Raw genomic sequence first — 10,166 nt, 5'->3', positions numbered from 1 at the left:
TAGTTAGTTAGTTCGTTAATTTTACTGTATTCTGTATTTGTTTATTTATTTATTTATTTGGATTATTTTTTTGTTTTTGTTTTATTTTATTTTGGTGTTTTTCTTTTTCTTTTTGTTTCTTTTTCCTTTTCTTTTCTTTATTTTTTTCTTTGTTTTCTTGCTGTTGTTTTTCTTTTTTGATGTTCTTTTATTTCATATCATCCTCTTGTTGATGTTCATAGGTCTGGGTGAGCCGCTTTCCTCCCAGAAGAGACCCACCCATAATTTTGGTGATGTTAGTTTGGGGCCGAATGGTGGATGATGTTTCTTTTGTATGTTACTTTTCTTGATGTTGTTCTGTTATTGTTGTTACTTTTCTTTTGCGATGTTTTTTTCTCTTTTTCCCATTTTTTTGGTGTTCTTTTCTATATCATCCCTCTTTGATGTTCTTTGGTCTGGGTGAGCCTCTTTCTCCCCAGAAAAGACCCACCCATAATTTTGGTGATGTTAGTTTGGGGCCGAATGGTGGATGATGTTTCTTTGTATGTTATTTTTCTTGACGTTGTTCTGTTATTGTTGTTACTTTTCTTTTGCGATGTTTTTTTCTCTTTTTCCCATTTTTTTGGTGTTCCTTTCTATATCATCCTTCTTTGATGTTCTTTGGTCTGGATGAGCCTCTTTCTCCCCAGAAAAGACTCATCCATAATTTTGGAGATGTTAGGGCCTGAAGGTGGATGATCTGTGTTTTTTATTTTATTTTCTTGATGTTTTGTTACTATATTTTCCTTTTTCTGGTGTTCCTTTTTATTTTCCTTTTCTTTGGTGTTCCCATCACGTGGATTGTCTACGACATCTAACGAGCACCACAAGCCCCGGTTTATTGTTCGAGTTTGCTCTCTAGGCAGACTGCCTACCACGGCTGACGTTTGCTCTCCTAGGCAGATTGCCCACCACGGCTGACGAGCTCCACCTGCCCGGGTTTATTGTTCGGAGTTTGCTCTCCTAGGTGAATTGCCTACCACGGCTAACGAACCTCACCTGCCCGGGTTTGTAATCGGAGTTTGCTCTCCTAGGTGAACTGCTTTCGCTAACGACCTCCACCTGCCCGGGTTTGTAATCGGAGTTTGCTCTCCTAGATGAATTGCTTTCGCTAACGACCTCCACCTGTCCGGGTTTGTAATCGGAGTTTGCTCTCCTAGATGAATTGCTTTCGCTAACGACCTCCACCTGCCCGGGTTTGTAATCGGAGTTTGCTCTCCTAGATGAATTGCTTTCGCTAACGACCTCCATCTGTCCGGGTTTGTAATCGAGTTTGCTCTGACCTCCACCTGCCGGGTTTGTAATCGGAGTTTGCTCTCCTAGATGAATTGCTTTCGCTAACGACCTCCACCTGCCCGGGTTTGTAATCGGAGTTTGCTCTCCTAGATGAATTGCTTTCGCTAACGACCTCCACCTGCCCGGGTTTGTAATCGGAGTTTGCTCTCCTAGATGAATTGCTTTCGCTAACGACCTCCAAGTTTGCTCTCCTTGGTGAACTGCTCACGCTAACGACCTCCACCTGCCCGGTTTTGTAATCGGAGTTTGCTCTCCTAGATGAACTGCTTTCGCTAACGACCTCCACCTGCCCGGGTTTACTGTTCGGAGTTTGCTCTCCTAGGTGTATTACCTATGACGGCTCACGAGCCCAACCTGCCCGGGTTTATTGTTCGGAGTTTGCTCTCCTTGGTGTATTACCTATGACGGCTCACGAGCCCAACCTGCCCGGGTTTATTGTTCGGAGTTTGCTCTCCTAGGTGAATTGCCTACCACGGCTAACGAACCTCACCTGCCCTGGTTTGTTGTTCGGAGTTTGCTCTCCTAGGTGAATTGCCTACCACGGCTAACGAGCCCCACCTGCCCGGCGTTGTAGCCGAAAGATCTCCGGCACCTCCGTCGGGGTCCCGATGGACGCCGAGGCGCCCTGCCGGGAGCCCTCCAGTCCTGCCATGCTCGCCTGGGAGACCTTGGGCTCGCTGGCGCTCCACCGCCCCGCCGATTCGAATAGGGCGGATGCAAGAACTCGCTCCTTAAAACTACCAGACTGGATTATAAAATTAATCATAAATGCCGTGAAGGCGCCGGTCACCGCGTTTATCGGTTCTTGGATGAAGGACCGATGGGCCTCGGGGACGCGCACAAGCATCATAAGGAATCCTCGCCGCGGCTTCCGGCGCAGCATCCTTTTCCCTTTTCTTTCTTACTTCCAATTTTTCTTTTTAATTATATTTTCTTTCTCTGATTGACTGATTGATTGATTTTACATAGTAAAAATTGGTTTACCAATTAACGTCTTTCAGGTACATTGCATTCACACACCTGCTGAGGGAGAACACCAGTGAGCGTTTTGACTCACGAGGACGGCCCACTAAAGTTTCCTAACATTTGTATTGAGCTGCCACTTCTCTTTAGTAGTCTGTTCCTCTATTTTCTCTTCTTTATTGAATTCTATTTCTCCTTTCTTTCATCCTTGCTCTCTATACATATATTTCTTTCAAACTTCTTCATCAGCCCCCTTTCCTTCCCATTCTCCCTCCCCTTCATCTCCCTCCATCCCTTTCATCCCCCTCGCCTCCCGCCCTTTGCTCTTTTTCTGTTATCATCACGACAGCTGTTTAATTTCTCAGCGGGGACTTTTTTTTGCCCAGCTGGAGGCATGTAGGCAAAAAGACGAGGTCGTGTTGCACTCATGGCAGCCGAAAAGACGAAAGGCTCACTCTCTTGAAATGTTTTCTTCTTCAAGGTCGACTGAGTTGACTCGGAAATAATTAGGTCCACAATCTTGGAAACCTTTTCCTTTTGCATTTTCTTACATGGCATCCATGCCAGCTTAAACCTGGGGCCCATGACAGCTGCGGCAATGACATCAGTCCGCTCAAGAAATGGATGCAACCTCTTGTTGATAGGTGACTGTAGTGCATTTGCCAAGTTAAACCAGTAGATCGGTTTACTGTCTCTCTCGTCGTCTTCACTCACATCTCATCCCCTACGCCTCCCATTTCCGTGACGTCACGCATTTTTGCGGGCGGATCCTTCTTCCGAGCCACCCATCCCTCATTAACTCCTAAATCCTCTCCTACTTCTCCTCCATGTGACCTGAGGTTAATTTCCTCCTTACTCCCCACCCTTAATTTTTTTCCTCCTCCGCCTTCAACCTTAATGTTCTCCTTACTCCGCTTTCCCCGTGACTGACGTTAATCCTTTCCTCCTTTCGCCTTCAACCTTCATCTGTTTCCTCCTCCGCCTTAACGCGGCTTAACATTATTTCTTTCTCTATTTCCTTAACAGTATTTATCCTCCTCAAATGGTTTTGAATCGAAATATTAATACAAACACAAAATACTTTTTTTTCTGGGTGCCAAAATACAAATACAAATACAAAATACTTTTTTCTCTGGATGTCAAAATACAAATACAAATACAAATACATTAAAATTGTATTTAAATACAATTCAAATACAAATGCAATTGTATTTGATCCACCCCTGACACACGCACACACACACACACAGACACAGACACAACCACATTTCTTTCCTCACTCGCTCCCTGGGTCGTTTTTTCCCACCCTCAAATTTTTTTCCCAGCAGGTGCAGTGATAATTACCTTTCCTTCCTCCTTTACCTGGCGAAAACATTCCCGGCCTTTCCCTCCCATTGTACGCCGCTGCCGCCCGCCGTGTCTCCTTTGTGGTGCCTCGGCCCTCCTAGCAGCGCCCTCTCTCGCCTTTATTCCTCTCTAATACACGCGAGGAGGCAGGCTCATGGAAGGGCAGACAGGGGTTTAATATATCAAATGATAGACATAGATAGACAGACAGTGAGGGGAAAGGGTATAGACTCAGGGAAGGACAGACGGGGGTTGTATTTTTATTTTTTATTTTTTTTACGTTGTTGCCTATTGCGCCGGTAGGCATCTTCCCGGTGGGGCCTGATGGTCGGCCCAAGGCTTCTTCCAGGTGGGGCCTGATGGTCGGCCCAGCCCGTTCTGGCGCAGGCGAGTGTTTATAGTGGCGCCATCTTGCATTGGCTCATGCTGCCCCCCGGAACTCGTACTTGATTCGCTTGGACGGCTTCCTCTAGAGTCCGGGTTGATGGGTGGTCTTCAGGACAGCATGTGGGTAGTTTTAAGCCACTCGGCGGTGACCGAAAAATCCGGGTGGTAGCGTGAGGATTCGAACCCGCGTCGTCCATCACGCGGCGAATGTGGGTCCAGTACGCTATCACTTCGGCCACCGCCTACCCAAATATGTATATACGTTTTAAGTGATAGAAAGAGATATATGTATTAACTTGAGTGATAGATACAGATAGACGGGCAGTGAAGGAAAGGATATTAAGACAGGCTCATGCACTCGGGAATCGGGGAAAGAGACACTAGTGGAATATAATAAGTGGTTGCCAGAGAGACAGTGAAAGAAAACAGTGATAGATAGATAGAAAGATCGACAGAGAGTAAGGGAAAAATGTGATAGATTGACAGATAGACATTAAGGGAAAAGGTGATATATAAACAGACAGGGGTGGTATACATAAGAACATAAGAACATAGGGAAACTGCAAGAGGCCGGGTGGCCTACACAGGGCAGCTCCAGAATCCCCCCCACTACTCACGGTGGGTGAGGTGTAGTTACAGGGGTTACAGGTAGAGGCTTGATCCTCGTTATACCGGCGGTACTAGGCACGCACCAGTAACCTGTCACCTTACTGCACCCACACCTCACTGCCACCTGTCGTCCTCGTCCATGTAGCTATCCAGTCTACTCTTAAAACAAGCTATCGTCCCTGCACTAACCATGTGATTGCTGAGTCTATTCCATTCCCCCACCACCCTATTACTAAACCAATGCTTGCCTATATCTCTCCTAAATCTATACTTTTCTAATTTAAATTCATTACTGCGAGTTCTATCCTGCTGGCTAATTCTCAGTACTTTACTTATATCGCCTTTGTTGTAACCCTTGACCCATTTGAATACTTCTATCAGATCTCCCCGCACTCTTCGTCTCTCTAGTGAATGTAAGTTTAGATGTTTCAGCCTATTTTGATATGGGAGGTTCCTCAGCCCCTGAATCATCTTGGTCATCCTCCTCTGAACTGATTCTAGCAAGTTGATGTCCATTCTGTAGTGTGGGCACCAAAACTGGACAGCATAATCTAAGTGTGGCCTAACTAACGCTAAATAGAGTCTGAGGATGACCTCTGCACTCCTGTTGGTTACCGTCCTGTTAATAAAGCCTAATACCCTGTTAGCCCTATTCCTCGCACTAATACATTGCTTCCTTAGTTTTAGGTCAGAGTTCACTAACACTCCCAAATCCCTTTCACACTCAGACCTGCCTAGCGCTGTGGAGTCTAAACTATACCCGTGTAATGGGTTGCGTGTTCCTGCATTAAGTACGCTTCACTTGGTGATGTTAAAATTCATCTGCCCTTTCTCTGACCAAGCTGACAGTTTGTTGAGATCCTCCTGCAGTGCTCTAGCATCCTCCCCTGTCCTAATAGTGCGTCCTATTTTGGTGTCATCTGCAAATTTTCCTGTCACTAGTTACCCCATTGTCTATGTCATTGATGTAGATAATGAATAGATAAACAGATAGACAGGCAGTAAGGGAAAAGGGAGATAGATAAACAGATAGACAGGCAGTAAGGGAAAAAGGAGATAGATAAACAGATAGACAGGCAGTAAGGGAAAAGGGGGATAGATAAACAGATAGACAGGCAGTAAGGGAAAAGGGGGATAGATAAACAGATAGACAGGCAGAAAGGGAAAAGGGGGATAGATAAACAGATAGACAGGCAGAAAGGGAAAAGGGGGATAGATAAACAGATAGACAGGCAGTAAGGGAAAAGTGAGATAGATAAACAGATAGACAGGCAGTAAGGGAAAAGGGAGATAGATAAACAGATAGACAGGCAGTAAGGGAAAAGGGGGATAGATAAACAGATAGACAGGCAGTAAGGGAAAAGGGGGATAGATAAAGAGATAGACAGCCAGTAAGGGAAAAGGGGGATAGATAAACAGATAGACAGCCAGTAAGGGAAAAGGGGGATAGATAAACAGATAGACAGGCAGTAATGGAAAAGGGAGATAGATAAACAGATAGACAGGCAGTAAGGGAAAAGGGAGATAGATAAACAGATAGACAGGCAGTAAGGGAAAAGGGGGATAGATAAACAGATAGACAGGCAGTAATGGAAAAGGGAGATAGATAAACAGATAGACAGCCAGTAAGGGAAAAGGGAGATAGATAAACAGATAGACAGGCAGTAAGGGAAAAGGGAGATAGATAAACAGATAGACAGCCAGTAAGGGAAAAGGGAGATAGATAAAGATAGACAGCCAGTAAGGAAAAAGGGAGATAGATAAACAGATAGACAGGCAGAAAGGGAAAAGGGGGATAGATAAACAGATAGACAGGCAGTAAGGGAAAAGGGAGATAGATAAACAGATAGACAGGCAGTAAGTTAAAAGGGAGATAGATAAAGATAGACAGGCAGTAAGGGAAAAGGGGGATAGATAAACAGATAGACAGGCAGTAAGGGAAAAGGGGGATAGATAAACAGATAGACAGGCAGTAAGGGAAAAGGGGGATAGATAAACAGATAGACAGGCAGTATGGGAAAAGGGGGATAGATAAACAGATAGACAGGCAGTAAGGGAAAAGGGGGATAGATAAACAGATAGACAGGCAGTAAGGAAAAAGGGAGATAGATAAAGAGATAGACAGGCAGAAAGGGAAAAGGGGGATAGATAAACAGATAGACAGGCAGTAAGGAAAAAGGGAGATAGATAAAGAGATAGACAGGCAGTAAGGGAAAAGGGAGATAGATAAAGATAGACAGGCAGTAAGGGAAAAGGGGGATAGATAAACAGATAGACAGGCAGTAAGGGAAAAGGGGGATAGATAAACAGATAGACAGGCAGTAAGGGAAAAGGGGGATAGATAAACAGATAGACAGGCAGAAAGGGAAAAGGGGGATAGGGAAGCAGATAGACAGGCAGTAAGGGAAAAGGGGGATAGATAAACAGATAGACGGGCAGAAAGGGAAAAGGGGGATAGATAAACAGATAGACAGGCAGTAAGGGAAAAGGGGGATAGATAAACAGATAGACGGGCAGAAAGGGAAAAGGGGGATAGATAAACAGATAGACAGGCAGTAAGGGAAAAGGGGGATAGATAAACAGATAGACAGGCAGTAAGGGAAAAGGGGGATAGATAAACAGATAGACAGGCAGTAAGGGAAAAGGGGGATAGATAAACAGATAGACAGGCAGTAAGGGAAGAGAGTGTGGAGACAGGCTCATGGGCTCTGGAAAGGACAGGCAGGGATGGTATACATTAAGTGATAGATAGATATGAAAGCTAATGGGGGGAGACAGTCAGACAGATAGGAAGGTAGACAGATGGGCAGGTAGACAAACAGGTAGGCATAAGAAGAGGTAGACAAAGGTAGGAAGACAGACAGGCAGACAGGCAGGCAGGCAGGTAGACATATAAACAGGCAAACAAACAGGCAGACAACTAGTCAGAGAGAGAGAGAGAGAGAGAGAGAGAGAGAGAGAGAGAGAGAGAGAGAGAGAGAGAGAGAGAGAGAGAGAGAGAGAGAGAGAAGCAGCAATCAGGTAAGAAGAAAGACAGATAGACAGACAGGCAGTTAGCTAGACAGTCACATAGGTAGACAGATAGACAGACAGACAGACAAACACAGACAGACAGACACCAGGACAGACAGACGTATCATTATCTCCATTCAGGCAGAAAGTAAAGATTTCCTTCCTGGAATCGCAGTAAACAAACCTAATTTCGCCTTTCTCCACCTTATAAGGAGAGAAGAATGAGTGTGAAGGAAGGAGGGAAAGAAGGAGGGGAGTGCGCAGAGGAAGGAAGGGAGGAGGAAGGAGGGGAGACAGATTAAAATGTGTGTGTGTGTGTGTGTGTGTGTGTGTGTGTGTGTGTGTGTGTGTGTGTGTGTGTGTGTAAGAGAGAGAGAGAGAGAGAGAGAGAGAGAGAGAGAGAGAGAGAGAGAGAGAGAGAGAGAGAGAGAGAGAGAGAGAGAGAGAGAGAGAGAGAGAGAGAGAGAGAGAGAGAGAGAGAGAGAGAGAGAGAGAGAGTTTATTCCCTAAGGTGTCTTGATGCTTCTCTCTCTCTCTCAAAAGATCCTGCTACTATTTTCCATTTTTCTCCGTGCAGGTTAAAGTTGGTTAAAAGTTTTAGGCATTTTTCCGTAAATGTTAATGATACTCACCTAACTTCCTTTGAGGTTTTTAGTAGGCCGAGAAAACCTATTAATAACTTTTACTTCTGTGGTTCTCAAACTCATTAGCCTATGTACTACCTGTGGGCGTTGTTAGGTGATGGTTATGTCCTTCCAACCCAGCCTGTTGATTTGAGAAGAGTAAGATAGAAACTAAGGTGTACATTGAATTGGTTCAGTCTGTCATTAATAGCCCGAAAGAGTCTTAAAGATGTTTATTGGTAGTCCCTGCAACCCAGAATATAAAGTTTATACGAGTTGAAGAGTGAAATATAACCGAAGGATGAAACATTATCACCGAGGCCATGAAAGGAAAATCTCCATCACTTGTGGGAGAGCCTCTCTGAATAGTTGTAATTAAACCTTAGGCGGCTATAGTGTTTGTGCAAGCGGATCTGACAAGTTGATATTCTCAGACGTTTCCGTCTCTCACATCAACTATTTCCCAAGGCCGGAAAGGTGGTTAATTAGGTTCTTATGAGTGATTCTTTATTCTCACATTCATGGTACAAAAAACTTTGTCAGACTACCACCAGGGTCATAAAAGTACCCATTGAAATGCCCACAACTCCTACAAAAGCCTTGTCAGACGTGTGTGTTTAGGCGCCGAAATGTTTAAGAATATGACCCTCATCTCGTAACTGTACAGACGATAGAAAGAGTCAAGATAAAGGGTGGTGATGGAGAAGGCAGTGCTAGTCAAGTGTTCTAGTGTCATTAGTGTGATAGAAATATGCAAATCGGCGCCGCGTTCAGGAGGACGCGAGTTCAATCCCCGCCCGGTGCCACCAAGCTGGGATTTTTCAGCCGCCGCCGAGTGGCTTAGAACCACCCACATGCTGTCCAGAAGACCACCTATCAACCCGGACTCTAGATTCTAGGATTAAAGGTGAGCTCCGGGAGGGCAGCATGAGCCAATGCAAGATGGCGCCACTATAAATACTCGCCTGCGCCAGAACGGGCTGGGCCGACCATCAGGCCCCACCGGGAAGAAGCCTTGGGCCGACCATCAGGATCCACTGGGAAGAAGCCTACCGGCGCAATAGGCCACGACGTAAAAAATAAAAGAAAAAAAAGAATAAGCAAGAAGATGGTGTGGGAAAGGTCAGTGCTAGTCAAATATTCTAGTTCCACTAGCGTTATAGGACTGTGTTAACCAAAAAAGAAATTACAACTTGTAGAATTCAGCAAAAGAATGGTGATGGAAAGGACGGTGCTTGTCAAATGTTGTAGCTATTTGCGAGTATTTGTCATAGTTCATGTTGAAATACACATACAAAACACTCGAAGCTTATTTCGTTACATTCTATGAGCTTCATAACATACGTTTTGTCACTAAAATCGAGTCTCAATGTCAAGCAGGAGGAAAGGTTTGATGTATAATGTATTCTGCCAATATGGACGTCGGCCATTTTGAATTTCGTTAATAAAACAGTTTCCTCAAGGGCGCTATCGTTGCACCCGGCTGATTTTCAACAAGTAGTACCTTAAAAATAACTAAAAGCAATAAAACGATCGTTAGCTTCCAGAGCAAGGTTCACCCCAAAAAATCAATTTGGCTACTAGACTAATTTCTCAATTTATATTTTACTTCCTTTTGTCGTTTTTTTCATTATTTCTTCTCCATGCTCTTTCATATCCCTCTTTCTCTCTTCCTTGCTCTCTATCTATCTATATTTTTCTCCTATCTTTCTTTCCTTTTTTCTCCTTTTCTCTTTCTCTTCCTCTCCTATTTGATTTTTTTAATGGGTACGTATAATAAAAACTGATGTGAGGGCTCGCAGCGAAGGCTATAAGTTAGATAAATTCAAATTCAAGAGGGAAATAGGCGAGAGAGAGAGAGAGAGAGAGAGAGAGAGAGAGAGAGAGAGAGAGAGAGAGAGAGAGAGAGAG

The 10,166-nt window shown here is 44.4% G+C and overlaps 1 long non-coding RNA gene across 4 annotated transcripts; it reads right to left on the bottom strand.

Annotated features, from left to right (window-relative positions):
- Window positions 1-1,000: 1,000 nt before the first annotated feature.
- On the bottom strand, window positions 1,001-1,878 carry LOC126998269 (uncharacterized). Of its 4 annotated transcripts, none has more exons than XR_007752774.1 (4): window positions 1,737-1,878; window positions 1,532-1,668; window positions 1,364-1,489; window positions 1,001-1,263 (listed from the first exon to the last, which is right to left on the bottom strand). It is a non-coding gene; the product is annotated as an uncharacterized LOC126998269 (long non-coding RNA). The 4 variants fall into 4 exon arrangements; XR_007752776.1 differs by having other exon boundaries at window positions 1,532-1,600; window positions 1,669-1,810; XR_007752775.1 differs by lacking the exon at window positions 1,737-1,878 and having other exon boundaries at window positions 1,001-1,143; window positions 1,207-1,269; window positions 1,370-1,489; window positions 1,532-1,643.
- Between the last annotated feature and the right edge of the window lie 8,288 nt (window positions 1,879-10,166).

Source organism: Eriocheir sinensis, chromosome 13, assembly GCF_024679095.1.
Source record: "Eriocheir sinensis breed Jianghai 21 chromosome 13, ASM2467909v1, whole genome shotgun sequence".
In the NCBI taxonomy this organism is placed as follows: Eukaryota; Metazoa; Arthropoda; class Malacostraca; order Decapoda; family Varunidae; genus Eriocheir; species Eriocheir sinensis.
The sequence above is the reverse complement of the archived record's forward strand: the minus strand, read 5'-3'. Positions and strand labels throughout refer to the sequence as shown.